The 16,706-nt window shown below is 36.8% G+C and overlaps 1 protein-coding gene across 2 annotated transcripts in view; it reads left to right on the forward strand.

Annotated features, from left to right (window-relative positions):
• The first annotated feature begins 1,494 nt into the window (after positions 1 to 1,494).
• cicb (capicua transcriptional repressor b) overlaps positions 1,495 to 16,706 on the forward strand; it is a 98,453-nt gene continuing 83,241 nt past the window's right edge. The window contains exon 1 of one of the 2 annotated variants that reach the window (XM_062063892.1): positions 1,495 to 1,696. The gene's annotated coding sequence lies outside the window, so the exon portion shown is untranslated. The remainder of the gene's footprint in view (positions 1,697 to 16,706) is intronic. The other variant, XM_062063891.1, reaches the window with a different exon arrangement.

Here is a 16,706-nt window from a genome sequence, read left to right on the forward strand (position 1 = left end):
ATGTCCGATTTATCAATTTTTAAATAACATATATTATGTGTATTTGTATTTTATCTTATTTTACGGAATAATAGTTACATTCATACTATTACATATAATCATTTACACATTACCAATAATTTACATTTATAATAAACATTTTTCTTTCGACTTTTTTGTTTATTACTAATACCTTAACAACTTTAACCAAAATAAATAAATGAGGCAAATATAATTGCAGTACATAATCTTTTCAGATTATTTGTTTTTAAAGTCTGTACATTCAAATAAAGGAGGTAAATAGAATTGACCACTACTTTTGCAGTACCACATAATGTCCACTAGATGTCAGCCTAACACCGAGATTAAAACCTCAACCAATTTCCTTGACAGACACTGACATTAAATAAACACAATTAATACATTGAAATTGTATTTTATTTATAATAAATACATATTATCTTCTCTGTCGCACTACTTTTTTTTTTAGATTGGCACAAGGGACAAACGGTAGAAAAATAGAGGGATGGATGGACGTTTACCCCTCCCAAATTCTACCGACAGAGGGCGCTGCTGTCCGTCCTAATCTGATTACGCCAATACACAAAACAAGCAATGATTACGTAATATCGGTTTTAGGCTGTCTCTCGTCTTTTGGTGAGTCGTATTCTTGTTGGTTTTTTGCGTTAATAAAAATCTAAAAAAATGACAAAGTGTCAAAATGCGCACAGGTATCACTCTCGCGCACGCCTCCCAATTTACAAACCCGAGGTCGGCTGAGTTTACGCCAGGCCCCGCCCCTTACGACCAGCTGGTGGCAACACTCGCGGTGACGTCACCCGCACCCCTCGCCATTGGCCCGGGGACGTCGCTCGCCCCGTCCAATCCGGCGCGGGCGCGGTGACGTCACCCGGCTCCCCGAGCCCTCTCCGTTCGCTTTGAACAGGAGCGAGCGAGGAGGAAGGAGAGAGAGAGGCAGTGCGCTCTGATTGGCCGGAGAGGAGGTAAAAAGCATCGCTCTTGTTGCTGAGAGAGAGGAAGAAGTTTCGCGGTCACTTCCTGTTTCGGACGACGCGTAGCTTTTTTTGCACGTCACCTTGCTTTCTAAGACTTTGAAAATAATGAAAATAATAGCTTGAATATTTAGATAGTTTGGCACCGAATAGTGTAACTTATTTGTCATCCAGGGGAAACATTTGTGCCTTTCTATTGGCTCTTAAGTCCCGCCTCTTAGCAATCCCCTCGTGCTGTTCCTATGGTTCCCAGAGCTCCCATTGGCTACTGTAACCTTTAGGACGCAACACTGGGCAAACTCAGCAACAACCACCGCCATTGGTCAGCACCCCCTGTCACTCATGCGAACCTTGACAGCTCGCCACGCCCCCTTATCCCCGAACACCCATTCTGATTGGCTACTGTACCTGTCAGCGAGCTCCCATTGGCCGCCGCGTCCAGCTGTTAGTGGTTCATTCACCATTTTGTGAGTGTAGTGGAAAAAGGCGAGCGATACTTTTACGTATCCTTGTCGGTGTTGTGCCGCCGCTGCTGCCGCTGCTGCTGCTGCTGCTGCCGGGGGTAGAGAAAGATCATGTTCCCTGGAGGAAAAGTAAAAGTGCCAAGCCGACAGCCGAGGAATGTTAGGGGGAGCTGCCTCATCCGCAGAATAACACCATAAATCTTTTTTTCCCCCCTTCTCTCCTGGTGAAGCTCTACTCGGGTGAGTTTACGCCAGAAAGTTACAAATAGAGGAAACGTGACGCTCCACTTCATTTCTTACACGGTAACCAGGCTACGACTAAGCTTTAAAACTTTCCCCAAAATGTCCTACTCGACAACTAAGCTCGCCATTTAAACACCAAGCCCGCTTTATTGCGCGACTTTTTTGCGACACCTTTTTCGCGTTGGCGTCGAGTAGATAAACAAGTCGAGCCTACTTGCGGCACTGCGGTGCCGACACTTGAGTGTTCAGAGTTGATACAAAAAAATATATATACATATAATAAAATAAAACACACTAATTCGAGGTATTAAGTCGTTAATGTCGCGGTTAAAGGGTCCGCTTTAGTGATTTGGCGTGGCTCGTGGCTGTGTAGTAGTAGTGCGTACTACGAAGGTTACAACTAGCATGTTCTCTTCTTTTTTTTCTTTTTTTTTTCTTTCCTTTTTTTTATTTTATTGAACAACAAACATACATTTATAATTCACACAAAAGTCAAGGCACTTTCAACATCAAGGAAAGAAAACAAAAGCAAATACAGATAAAGTATTAAATATTAATAAATAATAATAATAATAAAAAATTATGGGGGGAAAAAAGGCTACCTAAATCACTTTAAATGTTTTTAACAGAGATATCAATTTAAGGGATTTTCCAAGATTTTATTAATAATTGTTCTAGCATGTTCCCTTCTGTGTTAAGCAAGCTGACTTATTTTTTTTTAGGTGTCAATGTAATGATAACTTTAAGTGGCATACGTGTATATTCTGTGTGAAATAAACACAATAACACAAAGAGGAGGAGGCTTTCCCTGTCAATAACGTCACTTGACTCCTAATGTAGATCTTTCCTGTTTTGTTTATGAGCACGCAGCAGCCTTGAGTCATAGCATGTTATTATAGTGCAGTAGTACTACTGTAGTCACACGTCAACACACTGGGACTTTCCTGCACTCTTGTCATCCCTTATGGAATGTGAAACTATTATCCACCTTTAAAGTCACCTACCGGGGTCACCCGGTTTAAGGGCAAAAGGCAGAGTGGAGGTGGTGGTGGTGGTCTTCTCCCATCATCACGGCTCGTCATTTGCGCCGTCGACACCAATCGCAGCTATAAAACGCTCTGAAGGAGGATGCATATATGTTGACATTGAGATTCCACCCCTCCCACCCCCTCTGTGTGTTGCGTACAAGCAAAATAAGCCAATTATTTGGCATTAAAATAGACATTCCGATGAACATTTGCCGCGTATTTATTAGTATATCGTTGCAGAGTTCATTCATTTGGTCCCAAGTGATCACCTGTGACGCATTTCTCTTCCATCACACATTTTTATCAAAGATGCAGTCGAATATCATTTCAATGACAGGAACACGCTGCTGTTTTGGACAACCTACAGCAAAAATGCAAGTCAAAGATCCTCCGTATGGCAGTAGTGCCCTGCCGTTTTTTAAGGACCAACGGCAAAGATACCAGTCAAAAGATCCTTTCAACCAAGAGGAATGCCCTGCTGGTTTTCGAAACAAACAGCAAAAACCCCACTCAAAGATCTTGTACGTGACCGGAGTGCACCGTTGTTTTTTAGACTCCTTGAGAAAGATCATTCGAAGATCCTCTATATGGTGGGAACGCTCTGCTATCTTTATAGAGCCACTGCAAAGACACTAATCTAAATGACTCTCTACTGTTTTTAATTATCCACTGCAAAGACACTTTTTAAATATCCTCTAAATGACAGTCAAAGATCCTTGCTATGATAGGACCGCCCTGCTGTTTTTTAATCTACTAAAATATTACCCATTAAAGATCCTCTTTATCACAGTCAAAGATCCTGCCCTTCTGTTTTTTAAAGACAAACAGCAAAAATACTAGGCAAAGATCATTTCTACTAACAGGAATGCTCTGCTGGTTTTCGAAACAAACGGCAAAAACCTCAATCAAAGATCTTGTACGTGACCGGAGTGCACCGTTGTTTTTTAGACTCCTTGAGAAAGATCATTCGAAGATCCTCTATATGGTGGGAACGCTCTGCTATCTTTATAGAGCCACTGCAAAGACACTAATCTAAATGACTCTCTACTGTTTTTAATTATCCACTGCAAAGACACTTTTTAAATATCCTCTAAATGACAGTCAAAGATCCTTACTATGATAGGACCGCTCTGCTGTTTTTTAATCTACTAAAACATTACCCATTAAAGATCCTCTTTATCACAGTCAAAGATCCTGCCCTTCTGTTTTTTAAAGACAAACAGCAAAAATACTAGGCAAAGATCATTTCTACTAACAGGAATGCTCCGCCGATTTTCGAAACAAACGGCAAAAACCCCAATCAAAGATCTTGTACGTGACCGGAGTGCACCGTTGTTTTTTAGACTCCTTGAGAAAGACCATTCGAAGATCCTCTATATGGTGGGAATGCTCTGCTATCTTTATAGAGCCACTGCAAAGACACTAATCTAAATGACTCTCTACTGTTTTTAATTATCCACTGCAAAGACACTTTTTAAATATCCTCTAAATGACAATCAAAGATCTTTGCTATGATAGGACCGCTCTGCTGTTTTTTAATCTACTAAAACATTACCCATTAAAGATCCTCTTTATCACAGTCAAAGATCCTGCCCTTCTGTGTTTTAAAGACAAACAGCAAAAATACTAGGCAAAGATCATTTCTACTAACAGGAATGCTCTGCTGGTTTTCGAAACAAACGGCAAAAACCTCAATCAAAGATCTTGTACGTGACCTGAGTGCACCGTTGTTTTTTAGACTCCTTGAGAAAGACCATTCGAAGATCCTCTATATGGTGGGAACGTTCTGCTATCTTTATAGAGCCACTGCAAAGACACTAATCTAAATGACTCTCTACTGTTTTTAATTATCCACTGCAAAGACACTTTTTAAATATCCTCTAAATGACAGTCAAAGATCCTTACTATGATAGGACCGCTCTGCTGTTTTTTAATCTACTAAAACATTACCCATTAAAGATCCTCTTTATCACAGTCAAAGATCCTGCCCTTCTGTTTTTTAAAGACAAACAGCAAAAATACTAGGCAAAGATCATTTCTACTAACAGGAATGCTCTGCTGGTTTTCGAAACAAACGGCAAAAACCTCACTCAAAGATCTTGTACGTGACCGGAGTGCACCGTTGTTTTTTAGACTCCTTGAGAAAGACCATTCGAAGATCCTCTATATGGTGGGAACGCTCTCTATTTTTATAGAGCCACTGCAAAGACACTAATCTAAATGACTCTCTACTGTTTTTAATTATCCACTGCAAAGACACTTTTTAAATATATTCTAAATGACAGTCAAAGATCCTTATCTGCTGTTTTTTAATCTAATAAAACATTACCCATTAAAGATTCTCTACACATCACAGTCAAAGATCCTGCCCTTCTGTTTTTTTAAGACAAACAGCAAAAATGCTAGGCAAAGATCATTTCTACTAACAGGAATGCTCTGCTGTGTTTTAGGAACAAATATCAAAAACACTACTTAAAGATATTCTACATGGCTGAGAAAGACCAATCAAAGATCTCCTATATGGCGGGAACACTATGTGGCGGAAGCCACTGCAAAGACACTTATCAAAGATCCTCTAAATCAGTGATTTCTGAAACTTTATTCACCAAGTACCACCCCAGAAAACACTTGGCTCTCCAAGTACCACCACAATGACCAACATGTAAATACAGTAGCGCAGTAGGCCTAAGTATTTATCAAAAACAAGCCATAAGTTGTATTTAACAAGTCTATTTTATATTTTGCTCCCTACTAGGTGGGGCCTGAGTACCACTTATGGTACACTTACCAAAGTTTGAGAATCCCTGCTCTGAATGACAGAAGTTCTCAGCTGTTTTTAATTACCTACTGCAAAAACACTTTTTAAATATCCTCTAAATGACAGTCAAAGATCATTTATTACAATGGCAGCTCTCTGCAGTTTTTTTTATTTAATCTACTGAAAAAAATACCCTTTAAAGATCCTTAATATGGGACTGCTGTGCTGTTTGTATGGATTTACTGCAAACATAAATGTAAAAGATCCTCTATATGACAATAGTGCCCTGTTGTGTAAAGGGCCTTCTGCAAAAAGGCGAGTCAAAGATCCTTCCTCTAAATGACAGTGAAATATACTTTATTATGATAGGAGCGCGCTGCTTTTTTATGGATCTAATGCAAAAATTGCTTGCCGAAGACTCGTTATCTGACAGGACCGCTGTGCTGTTTTTAAGGATCTACTGCAAAATGTTTGTAAAATATCCTCTAGATAGTTAAAGATCCTCTATATTACATAATTGCAGTGCTGTTTTTAAGATTGTGTTGCAAAAATGCTTGTTAAAGATCCTCTAAAAGACAGAAAGAGATCCTTAACTATGATAGGAGCTCTGTGCTGTTTTTATGGATTTACTGCAGAAATTGCTTGTTAAAGATCCTCTATATGACAAGACTGCCCTGCTGATTTTGGGGCCTTACAGCAAAAGCGCAAGTTAAAGAGCCTCTAAATGAAAGTCAAAGATACATTGTAATGATAGGAGATCTTTGCTGTTTTTATGGATCGACTGCAAAATGTGTTTGTTAAAGATCCTCTATATGACAGGACTGCTGTGTTATTTTTAAGAATCTAATGCATAAAATGCTTGTAAAAGATCCTCGACATGACAGTCAAAGATCCCTTTTCATGATAGGAGCTATCTGCTGTTTTTAAGGAGCTTCTATAAAAAAATACTTGTTAAAGACCCTCTATATGACAAGACTTCCCTGCAGATTTTGGGGCCTTACAGCAAAAGCGCTAGTTAAAGAGCCTCTAAATGAAAGTCAAAGATACATTGTAATGATAGGAGATCTTTGCTGTTTTTATGGATTGACTGCAAAATGTGTTTGTTAAAGATCCTCTATATGACAGGACTGCTGTGTTGTTTTTAAGAATCTAATGCATAACATGCTTGTAAAAGATCCTGTACATGACAGTCAAAGATCCCTTTTTATGATAGGAGCTATCTGCTGTTTTTACGGAGCTTCTATAAAAAAATACTTGTTAAAGACCCTCTATATGACAAGACTGCCCTGCTGATTTTGGGGCCTTATAGCAAAAGCGCTAGTTAAAGAGCCTCTAAATGAAAGTCAAAGATACATTGTAATGATAGGAGATCTTTGCTGTTTTTATGGATCGACTGCAAAATGTGTTTGTTAAAGATCCTCTATATGACAGGACTGCTGTGTTGTTTTTAAGAATCTAATGCATAACCTGCTTGTAAAAGATCCTCTACATGACAGTCAAAGATCCCTTTTTATGATAGGAGCTATCTGCTGTTTTTAAGGAGCTTCTTTAAAAAAATACTTGTTAAAGACCCTCTATATGACAAGACTGCCCTGCTGATTTTGGGGCCTTACAGCATAAGCTCTAGTTAAAGAGCCTCTAAATGAAAGTCAAAGATACCTTGTAATGATAGGAGATCTTTGCTTTTTTTATGGATCGACTGCAAAATGTGTTTGTTAAAGATCCTCTATATAACAGGACTGCTGTGTTGTTTTTAAGAATCTAATGCATAACATGCTTGTAAAAGATCCTCTACATGAGAGTCAAAGATCTTTTTTTATGATAGGAGCTATCTGCTGTTTTTACGGAGCTTCTATAACAAAATACTTGTTAAAGACCCTCTATATGACAAGACTGCCCTGCTGATTTTGGGGCCTTACAGCAAAAGCGCTAGTTAAAGAGCCTCTAAATGAAAGTCAAGGATACATTGTAATGATAGGAGATCTTTGCTTTTTTTATGGATCGACTGCAAAATGTGTTTGTTAAAGATCCTCTATATAACAGGACTGCTGTGTTGTTTTTAAGAATCTAATGCATAACATGCTTGTAAAAGATCCTCTACATGAGAGTCAAAGATCTTTTTTTATGATAGGAGCTATCTGCTGTTTTTACGGAGCTTCTATAACAAAATACTTGTTAAAGACCCCCTATATGACAAGACTGCCCTGCTGATTTTGGGGCCTTACAGCAAAAGCGCTAGTTAAAGAGCCTCTAAATGAAAGTCAAAGATACATTGTAATGATAGGAGATCTTTGCTGTTTTTATGGATCGACTGCAAAATGTGTTTGTTAAAGATCTTCTATATTACAGGACTGCTGTGTTGTTTTTTAGAATCTAATGCATAACATGCTTGTAAAAGATCCTCTACATGACAGTCAAAGATCCCTTTTTATGATAGGAGCTATCTGCTGTTTTTACGGAGCTTCTATAAAAAATACTTGTTAAAGACCCTCTATATGACAAGACTGCCCTGCTGATTTTGGGGCCTTACAGCAAAAGCGCTAGTTAAAGAGCCTCTAAATGAAAGTCAAAGATACATTGTAATGATAGGAGATTTTTGCTGTTTTTATGGATCGACTGCAAAATGTGTTTGTTAAAGATCCTCTATATGACAGGACTGCTGTGTTGTTTTTAAGAATCTAATGCATAACATGCTTGTAAAAGATCCTCTACATGACAGTCAAAGATCCCTTTTTATGATAGGAGCTATCTGCTTTTTTTAAGGAGCTTCTATAAAAAATACTTGTTAAAGACCCTCTATATGACAAGACTGCCCTGCTGATTTTGGGGCCTTACAGCAAAAGCGCTAGTTAAAGAGCCTCTAAATGAAAGTCAAAGATACATTGTAATGATAGGAGATCTTTGCTTTTTTTATGGATCGACTGCAAAATGTGTTTGTTAAAGATCCTCTATATGACAGGACTGCTGTGTTGTTTTTAAGAATCTAATGCATAACCTGCTTGTAAAAGATCCTCTACATGACAGTCAAAGATCCCTTTTTATGATAGGAGCTATCTGCTGTTTTTAAGGAGCTTCTTTAAAAAAATACTTGTTAAAGACCCTCTATATGACAAGACTGCCCTGCTGATTTTGGGGCCTTACAGCATAAGCTCTAGTTAAAGAGCCTCTAAATGAAAGTCAAAGATACATTGTAATGATAGGAGATCTTTGCTTTTTTTATGGATCGACTGCAAAATGTGTTTGTTAAAGATCCTCTATATAACAGGACTGCTGTGTTGTTTTTAAGAATCTAATGCATAACATGCTTGTAAAAGATCCTCTACATGAGAGTCAAAGATCTTTTTTTATGATAGGAGCTATCTGCTGTTTTTACGGAGCTTCTATAACAAAATACTTGTTAAAGACCCTCTATATGACAAGACTGGCCTGCTGATTTTGGGGCCTTACAGCAAAAGCGCTAGTTAAAGAGCCTCTAAATGAAAGTCAAAGATACATTGTAATGATAGGAGATCTTTGCTGTTTTTATGGATCGACTGCAAAATGTGTTTGTTAAAGATCCTCTATATGACAGGACTGCTGTGTTGTTTTTAAGAATCTAACGCATAACATGCTTGTAAAAGATCCTCTACATGACAGTCAAAGATCCCTTTTTATGATAGGAGCTATCTGCTGTTTTTAAGGAGCTTCTATAAGAAATACTTGTTAAAGACCCTCTATATGACAAGACTGCCCTGCTGATTTTTGGTCCTTACAGCAAAAGTGCTAGTTAAAGAGCCTCTAAATGAAAGTCAAAGATTTATTGTAATGATAGGAGATCTTTGCTGTTTTTATGGATCGACTGCAAAATGTGTCTGTTAAAGATCTTCTATATGACAGGACTGCTGTGTTGTTTTTAAGAATCTAATGCATAACATGCTTGTAAAAGATCCTCTACATGACAGTCAAAGATCCCTTTTTATGATAGGAGCTATCTGCTGTTTTTACGGAGCTTCTATAAAAAATACTTGTTAAAGACCCTCTATATGACAAGACTGCCCTGCTGATTTTGGGGCCTTACAGCAAAAGCGCTAGTTAAAGAGCCTCTAAATGAAAGTCAAAGATACATTGTAATGATAGGAGATCTTTGCTGTTTTTATGGATTGACTGCAAAATGTGTTTGTTAAAGATCCTCTATATGACAGGACTGCTGTGTTGTTTTTAAGAATCTAATGCATAACATGCTTGTAAAAGATCCTCTACATGACAGTCAAAGATCCCTTTTTATGATAGGAGCTATCTGCTGTTTTTACGGAGCTTCTATAAAAAATACTTGTTAAAGACCCTCTATATGACAAGACTGCCCTGCTGATTTTGGGGCCTTATAGCAAAAGCGCTAGTTAAAGAGCCTCTAAATGAAAGTCAAAGATACCTTGTAATGATAGGAGATCTTTGCTGTTTTTATGGATCGACTGCAAAATGTGTTTGTTAAAGATCCTCTATATGACAGGACTGCTGTGTTGTTTTTAAGAATCTAATGCATAACATGCTTGTAAAAGATCCTCTACATGACAGTCAAAGATCCCTTTTTATGATAGGAGCTATCTGCTGTTTTTAAGGAGCTTCTATAAAAAATACTTGTTAAAGACCCTCTATATGACAAGACTGCCCTGCTGATTTTGGGGCCTTATAGCAAAAGCGCTAGTTAAAGAGCCTCTAAATGAAAGTCAAAGATACAGTACATTGTAATGATAGGAGATCTTTGCTGTTTTTATGGATCGACTGCAATATGTGTTTGTTAAAGATCCTCTATGTGACAGGACTGCTGTGTTGTTTTTAAGAATCTAATGCATAACATGCTTGTAAAAGATCCTCTACATGAGAGTCAAAGATCTTTTTTTATGATAGGAGCTATCTGCTGTTTTTACGGAGCTTCTATAACAAAATACTTGTTAAAGACCCCCTATATGACAAGACTGCCCTGCTGATTTTGGGGCCTTACAGCAAAAGCGCTAGTTAAAGAGCCTCTAAATGAAAGTCAAAGATACATTGTAATGATAGGAGATCTTTGCTGTTTTTATGGATCGACTGCAAAATGTGTTTGTTAAAGATCTTCTATATTACAGGACTGCTGTGTTGTTTTTTAGAATCTAATGCATAACATGCTTGTAAAAGATCCTCTACATGACAGTCAAAGATCCCTTTTTATGATAGGAGCTATCTGCTGTTTTTACGGAGCTTCTATAAAAAATACTTGTTAAAGACCCTCTATATGACAAGACTGCCCTGCTGATTTCGGGGCCTTACAGCAAAAGCGCTAGTTAAAGAGCCTCTAAATGAAAGTCAAAGATACATTGTAATGATAGGAGATCTTTGCTGTTTTTATGGATCGACTGCAAAATGTGTTTGTTAAAGATCCTCTATATGACAGGACTGCTGTGTTGTTTTTAAGAATCTAATGCATAACATGTTTGTAAAAGATCCTCTACATGACAGTCAAAGATCCCTTTTTATGATAGGAGCTATCTGCTTTTTTTAAGGAGCTTCTATAAAAAATACTTGTTAAAGACCCTCTATATGACAAGACTGCCCTGCTGATTTTGGGGCCTTACAGCAAAAGCGCTAGTTAAAGAGCCTCTAAATGAAAGTCAAAGATACATTGTAATGATAGGAGATCTTTGCTTTTTTTATGGATCGACTGCAAAATGTGTTTGTTAAAGATCCTCTATGACAGGACTGCTGTGCTACGTTTAAGGATGAACTGCAAAAATGTCATTCAAAGATCCTCTAAATGACAATCAAAGATCCTTTATCATAAGAGGACCTCTCTGCTGTTTTTATTAATCGATTACAAAAATGTCCCATTAAAGATCCTTTATGTGACAGGGATCAACTGCAAAAAGGCTTGTGAAAGATCCTCTAAAAGCAGTCAAAGATCCCTTATTATGATAGGAAAGCTGTGCAGTTTTTGGGATCGACTGAAAAATGTGCTTGTTATAAAGATCCTCTATATGACACAACTGCTGTGCTGTTTTTAAGAATACATTGCAAAAATGCTTGTAAAATATCCTCTAAATGACAGTCAGAGATCATTTATTATTACAGGAGCTCTCTGCTGTTCTTAAGGAGCTATTGTAAAAAAATAAAAATAAAAAATGTTAAATATCCTCTACACGACAGGACTGTTGTGCTGTTTTTAACGATCTACTGCAAAAATGCTTGTGAAAGATCCTCTAAATGCGTGATTCTTAAACTGGTTGGTGTAGCTCTAGTGGTACGCGGGCTCCATCTAGTGGTACGCTAAGATTCACTTGATTAAAGTACAGTGTTTTATATTCCTAATAAATTGGCCCTAGTGTGTGAATATAAGTGTGAATGTTGTCTGTCTATCTGTGTTGGCCCTGTGATGAGGTGGCGACTTGTCCAGGGTGTACCCCGCCTTCCGCCCGAATGCAGCTGAGATAGGCTCCAGCACCCCCCGCGACCCCAAAAGGGACAAGCGGTAGAAATTGGATGGATGGATATTTAAAGAAATGATTTAATATCCCCGTTAAATACAATTGCTGCCTTGTATTTAGTGATTACTTAGGCCTACTATGCTACTGTATTTTAATGTGGGTCATTATGGTGTTTCTTGGCGAGACAAGTTTTTTCTGGGGTGGTACTTGGTGAAAAAGGTTTGAGAACCACTGGTCTAAACAAACATTAGTCAAAGATCCTTTATTATGATAGGAGAGCTTTGCAGTTTTTTGGATCTACTGCAAAAAATGCTTGTTAAATATCCTCTATATAACAGGACTGTGCCATTTTTAAGGATCGACGATAAAAATGCTTGTCAAATATCCTTTAGATGACATTCAAAGATATGACAGGAGTGTGCTGCTGTTTTTAAAGACCAAATGCAAAAATGTGAGTCAAAGATCCTTTAATTGACAGGGGCACCCCAGGGTGACCCAGTTAAAGGCAATAGCAGCCCTGTGGTGGTCGTGGTAGTGGTCTTCTACCGTCGCCGCAGCTTGCCATTTTCCCAGTCGTCCGCTTTAAAACGCTAAACGGAAAATGCAGTATTTTGCAAATGCATTAGACATATACAATATTTTATGTTTGCCATTTAGGTAATGGCGTCATGTTGCATGCCGTCAAAATACCCAACAATATTACTCATTTGCAGCCTCTATTTAGAAGCAATATTGTCTTAAATGCGGGGATTAAACCAAAAATGTGTGCCGTTTGTCTCTATTTTCAGAAGGAGGCCGTAAATGTGTGTGTTAACAACGCGCGCATGACCGCACTGTAAATGTAGTGCACAGAGAGAGGCAGAGAGCCCTTCAACGTCTGTGTAAAGTTGGATGCCGTCGCCATACAGAGGACAAGAGCGCTGGTTTACATTGTTTATAGTGTTTGTCCAGTCCCAGCACCATGACAACGACAGCCGCCGGTCGTCTTGTTTTGCACCTCGCTCGGCCGTGTAAAATAATCGCAAATATTAAAGGACAAGAGGAGCTTTGACCTTCATTTAAAGACAGCATGATGGCGGATTTGAAAAACAAGGCCGTATGCACTCATTACATGTCGTCTGCTACTGCAGAGGTGGTTGACCTGCCGCCTGTGGGCCAAATATGGCTCGCAAGAGCACAGACCCGCTTTATAATAATACAAACAGTGGAACTATTTGGAAATATATGCTTATGGTTTATAATATTGCATCGATTCACAAACTGGGCTCCATCTTAACTCAGGAACACCACATTTGAGTAAAATAATACTTTGATTAGAGACATTCATATATAAACATTAACATTAACAATATTTGAAATATGCATGAATTTTTAATTGACCTCATACTGCACAAGCCACCCGCTGGAAGCTACACCTTGATGGCAAGCACATGTAGCAAAATGCAGTGAAGCTAAATATTATTAGGGTTGACATACAAAGCTTGATTGCCATTGTAATATTATACAGACATGAATATAAGACAAGCATAATTTATAAGATCTGTCTTTTTGGATTTTTTTTTTTTTGTTATAATGTTTTCAATATCAATAAACCAACAACTGGTGATCGCAGTAAACAACAGTATAATTTTCCAAGCTGCTTTAACGTTAACAAACGATGCTGGACAATATAAAACAACATTTATTTGGGTCAGTACTGTATTATGATCATTTTTTGGCATTCTTATAATAATTCAGTGGTCTTTTGGGGGGGGGGAGTACAGTTTTATATCCCAATCAATACAGTGAAAAAGTCCTAGTTTTTGGAAAAAATAGTTTTTAAGACAAAAATGAATGTTCAATTTTATTAAACATTTGCTGCGTCATAGTTTTTTGAAAAAAAAGTTTTTGGGACAAAAATGAATATTGAATTTATTCAAAACGGGCTTAATGCCAGTAAACCAACAACTGGTGATCACAATAAATAACAGTATAATTTCCCAAGCTGCTTGACAGTTAAGAAACGATGCTCGATAATATAAGACGACTCGTCTTTTACATACATTTGGGTTACTACTGTATTATGATCATTTTTGGGCTTTCTTGTAACAGTTCTGAGGTCTGTTTTAGATTTTTTTAAAGTGGGAGAAGTACAGTCTTATATTCCAGTCAATACATTGAAAATTTTACTAGTTTTTGGAAAAATAGTTTTTAAGACAAAAATGAATGTTCAATTTTATTAAACATTGGCTGCGTCATAGTTTTTTGAAAAAAAAAGTTTTTGGGACAAAAATGAATATTGAATTTATTCAAAATGGGCTTAATGCCAGTAAACCAACAACTGGTGATCGCAATAAATAACAGTATAATTTCCCAAGCTGCTTGACAGTTAAGAAACGATGCTCGACAATATAAGACGACTCGTCTTTTACATACATTTGGGTTACTACTGTATTATGATAATTTTTGGGCTTTCTTGTAACAGTTCTGAGGTCTGTTTTAGATTTTTTTAAAGTGGGAGAAGTACCGTCTTATGTTCCAGTCAATACAGTAAAAAACAGTCGCATCATAGTTTTTGGAAAAATGCTTTTAAGACAAAGGTTAATGTTGAATTTCTTCAAATGTGTTTAATATCAGTGAACCAACAACTGATGATTGCAGTAAAAAGCAGTATCATTTTCCTGGCTGCTTTACAGTTAAGAAACAATGCTCAACAATATAAGACGACTCGTCTTTTTCATATGTTGGGTTAGTATGGTATTATGATAATTTTTGGGCTTTCTTGTAACAGTTAAGTGGTATTTTTTAGATTTTCTTTCAGAGGGGAAAAGTACCGTCTTATATACCAGTAAAAAAAACTGGTATATATTTGGAAAAAATAGTTTTTAAGACAAAAATGAATGTTCAATTTTATTAAACATTTGCTGCGTCATAGTTTTTTGAAAAAAAAGTTTTTGGGACAAAAATGAATATTGAATTTATTCAAAATGGGCTTAATGCCAGTAAACCAACAACTGGTGATCGCAATAAATAACAGTATAATTTCCCAAGCTGCTTGACAGTTAAGAAACAATGCTCGACAATATAAGACGACTTGTCTTTTACATACATTTGGGTTACTACTGTATTATGATCATTTTTGGGCTTTCTTGTAACAGTTCTGAGGTCTGTTTTAGATTTTTTTAAAGTGGGAGAAGTACCGTCTTATGTTCCAGTCAATACAGTAAAAAACAGTCGCATCATAGTTTTTGGAAAAATGCTCTTAAGACAAAGGTTAATGTTGAATTTCTTCAAATGTGTTTAATATCAGTGAACCAACAACTGATGATTGCAGTAAAGAGCAGTATCATTTTCTTGGCTGCTTTACAGTTAAGAAACAATGCTCGACAATATAAGACGACTCGTCTTTTTCATATGTTGGGTTAGTATGGTATTATGATAATTTTTGGGCTTTCTTGTATATTTTAGATTTTGTATCAAAGACGAAAAGTACCGTCTTATATACTAGTCAATACAGTTAAAAAACAGTTGCATCATACTTTTTGGAAAAATAGTGTTTAAGACATAAATAAATGTTGAATTTCTTCTCATGTTTTTAATACCAGTGAACCGAAAACTGAGGATTGCTATAAACAATTTCCCTAGCTGCTTGACAGTTAGGAAACAATGCTCAACAATATAAAATGACTTATATTTTCATTTATTTGGGTCAGTACTGTATTATGATAATTTTTTGGCATTCTTATAACAATTCCGTGGTCTATTGGGGGGGGAGTACAGTTTTATATTCCAGTCAATACAGTGAAAATGTCCTAACTTTTGTAAAAAAAAAAAAAAGTTTTTAAGACAAAAATGAATGTTAAATTTTAATAAACATTTGCTGCGTCATAGTTTTTGGAAAAAAAAATGTTTTTAAGACAAAAATGAATGTTGAATTTATTCGAAACGGGCTTAATGCCAGTAAACCAACAACCGGTGATTGCAGTAAACAACAGTATAATTTCCCAAGCTGCTTGACAGTTAAGAAACGATGCTCGACAATATAAGACGACTTGTCTTTTACATACATTTGGGTTACTACTGTATTATGATCATTTTTGGGCTTTCTTGTAACAGTTCTGAGGTCTGTTTTCGATTTTTTTAAAGTGGGAGAAGTACCGTCTTATGTTCCAGTCAATACAGTAAAAAACAGTTGCATCATAGTTTTAGGAAAAAGGCTTTTAAGACAAAAGTTAATGTTGAATTTCTTCAAATGTGTTTAATATCAGTGAATCAACAACTGATGATTGCAGTAAAGAGCAGTATCATTTTCCTGGCTGCTTTACAGTTAAGAAACCATGCTCAACAATATAAGACGATTCGCCTTTTTCATATGTTGGGTTAGTATGGTATTATGATAATTTTGGGGCTTTCTTGTAACAGTTAAGTGGTATATTTTAGATTTTGTTTCGAAAGCGAAAAGTACCGTCTTATATACTAGTCAATACAGTTAAAAAACAGTTGCATCATACTTTTTGGAAAAATAGTTTTTAAGACATAAATAAATGTTGAATTTCTTCTCATGTTTTTAATACCAGTGAACCGAAAACTGATGGTTGCTGTAAACAATTTCCCTAGCTGCTTGACAGTTAGGAAACAATGCTCAACAATATAAAATGACTTATCTTTTTCATTTATTTGTGTCAGTACTGTATTATGATAATTTTTTGGCATTCTTATAACAATTCTGTGGTCATTTGGGGCGAAAAAGTACCGTTTTATATTCCAGTCAATACATTGAAAATTTTACTAGTTTTTGGAAAAATAGT

Source organism: Entelurus aequoreus, linkage group LG11, assembly GCF_033978785.1.
Source record: "Entelurus aequoreus isolate RoL-2023_Sb linkage group LG11, RoL_Eaeq_v1.1, whole genome shotgun sequence".
Lineage (NCBI taxonomy): Eukaryota > Metazoa > Chordata > Actinopteri > Syngnathiformes > Syngnathidae > Entelurus > Entelurus aequoreus.